Source organism: Opisthocomus hoazin, unplaced genomic scaffold (genome assembly GCF_030867145.1).
Source record: "Opisthocomus hoazin isolate bOpiHoa1 unplaced genomic scaffold, bOpiHoa1.hap1 HAP1_SCAFFOLD_129, whole genome shotgun sequence".
Classification (NCBI taxonomy): domain Eukaryota; kingdom Metazoa; phylum Chordata; class Aves; order Opisthocomiformes; family Opisthocomidae; genus Opisthocomus; species Opisthocomus hoazin.
The window spans coordinates 180,001-182,500 of NW_027448892.1; the positions used below are offsets into that span (position 1 = coordinate 180,001).

At 79.4% G+C, this 2,500-nt stretch overlaps 1 non-coding gene across 1 annotated transcript; it reads left to right on the top strand.

The window, feature by feature from the left end:
* The first annotated feature begins 2,110 nt into the window (after window positions 1-2,110).
* Window positions 2,111-2,263, top strand: LOC142359683 (5.8S ribosomal RNA). The gene has a single exon (XR_012762545.1). It is a non-coding gene; the product is annotated as a 5.8S ribosomal RNA (ribosomal RNA).
* The last annotated feature ends 237 nt before the right edge of the window (window positions 2,264-2,500 follow it).

The following is a 2,500-nucleotide window of genomic DNA, read 5'->3' on the forward strand; positions in this document are numbered from 1 at the left end:
CGCGCGCGGGTGCGTCGACCTGTCGGCCGCGGACGCCGCGCCCCCGCCGGCTCCCCGCTTCCCGCGTCTGCGCGGGAAGCAAGAGGGGGGGATGCCGGCGGGGCAACGCGGCGAGCGCGGCCGGCAGAGCACCGGCCTGCTCGGCGGGCCGGGGGGCGAGCGTCGAGCGACGGCGGCGGCACCGGGGGCCGCAAGCGCGACAGCCGAGGGGTGTCGCCGTCTTCGGGGGGCGGCAGCTCCTGGGGGGGGGGGTGGGGCGGCGCCGGCGGCGGCGCCGTCTACCCCCCCGCGCGCGGGACAGGGCTGTCTCCGGGCGTTCCGGGCCGTGGCGCGGGTGTGCGCACGGCGTTTCGGGCGGCGCGGCGGCCGGACCCGCGAACCTCCCCTCCGACCCGGCACGGCTGCCTCTCGAAGAGGGAGCCGTGGCGGGAAGGGGGGGGCGCGAGCACGGTCTCGGCCGCTGGCGCCGCCCGGGGCGGGCGAGGCCCCCCCCCGGCCGGGTCGCGTCCCGCGCGAGCGGGCGGCCCGAGCCACGTCTCTCCCCCCGGGCGCAGCGCCGGGCTATCGAGGGAAACCCCGGGCCCCGGGGCTAAGGAGGACGAGGTGGTGGCGGCGGATGCCGGGCGCGCCCCCGCGGGCGGACGCTCCCCCGAGGGCGGCAGCCGGGGGAGGCACCCCCGCGGGGCCATGCAGGTCGTTTCCCTCACCCCAGGGCCAGGTACCTAGCGTCCGCGCTTCGGCGGCCCTCCCTCGGCCGAGTCCGGGGGTCAAAGGCCAAAGGAGCCGGGCGGCGGTTTAAAGACTCGAGCGGCACGGCGCGAGCCGCGGGGGGGGCGTCCGCCCCCGCGGGCCGCCGTGCCGGAGAAGGGGGGGCGTCTCGCTGCCCCAACCTGCCCCCCCTCTCCGCGGGCCGGTCTCGGCGGAGAGACCGCGGCGCGGGTCGGCCGCGGCCGACCTGCCCGCCCTCGCAAACGGGGCCACCCGCCGGCCGGAGCGCGGGCTCCGCGCCGGGGGAAAGAAAGGCGCGGCGAGCCCCCGCGGGGGGGGGCGGCCGCCGGGGGGCCGCCCCGCGCCTTTGGACGCTCGCGCTGCGGCCGCGCTCGGGGCGCGCCGCGCTCCCCTCTCCCGCTCCTCGCCCCGCCCTCGGCGCCCAGGGAAAGAAAGGGGGGGGCGAGCCACACCCCCCCAGGCCGAGCGGCGGCGGCGCCGCTCGGCGTGCCGGTCGGTGCCGGTCGTCCGTCGGGTCGTCCGGGAGGGTTCCCCGGCCGCATCCGCTGGCGGCCGTCCCGTCCCGCGTTTCCCCGCCCGTCGCTTCCGTCTCGAGGGCGGGCGCGCGGCGCGGGGGCGTCCCGCTCCGGGTCTTCGCGTGGAAACGGGGAGAGTGGGAGCCGCCCCCCGCGCTCAGCGCCGTCCGCCTTTCCGCTGGGGCCGTGCCGGCGGCCCCAGGGGGCCGAGGCGAGAAGCGGCTGCGGCGGCGGTTTTCGCGGCGGCGGTGGCGGCCGCCGCCGCCGGGCGGGGTGGCCGGGTTCGCCCATCCGGCGCGGGCCGGTGGGCGGCCGCGCGTCGCCGGCTCGCGCTCCAGTGGCCGGCCGCGCTTCCTCCGGCGTCGGTGGAAGGCGGCGTCGGCGCCGAGGTTCGCCGGCGGGGCGAGAGGCGACCGTGGTGGGCGGAGCCGGCTCGTCGCAGCGCGGGCGCAGCCGGGCGTCCGGCTCCCGAGCGAAGGCGGGCAGGCGTCGCGGCCGGGCGTGCCGTAGCCTCCGGGGGGAGGCCGGTCCGAGCCCGGGCGCCTGGGCCGCCCCCGAAGCGCGCCAAGGGTGTGTGTGTTGCGTACGTTTCCCCAGGGTCGGTCGGGAGCGCGGGCTCCCCCGCCCTTTGGCCGCTCGGGGTTTTCCGTTGTTTTCCGTTTCCCCTGTGCTCGTACGGTCAAGCCGAGGCGAGGGCCTCTCCGTCGCGCCGCGTCGCGCCGCCGCGCCGCGCCCCCTCCGCGCGTGCGGAGGGGGGTGGGCGGCGGCGGGGCCGGCGGTCGGTCCGGCCGTCCTCAGAGAAGGGGCCGCTCTCGGCGAGCGGTCCCGGCCCCTCCGCGCGCGCGGGGCGGTGCCGAAACCGAGACAACTCTTAGCGGTGGATCACTCGGCTCGTGCGTCGATGAAGAACGCAGCTAGCTGCGAGAATTAATGTGAATTGCAGGACACATTGATCATCGACACTTCGAACGCACTCGCGGCCCCGGGTTCCTCCCGGGGCTACGCCTGTCTGAGCGTCGCTTTACGATCAATCGCCGTCTGCGCCGCCGAGCCCCCCCGCCCCAGCGCGGGGGGGGGGGGCCGGCGGGCCAGCAGCGGCGCGGCTGGGGTGCCTCGCAGGGCCGCGCGCGCGAGCGCGCGGGCCTTCGTCCCCCTAAATGGAGACTCGGGGAGCGCTCCGAAGCTCCCCGCTCCCGGAGAGCGCCTGCTGGACGGAGCTCGTCCCCGCCGGGCTATCGGCGGTGGGTTTGGGGAAG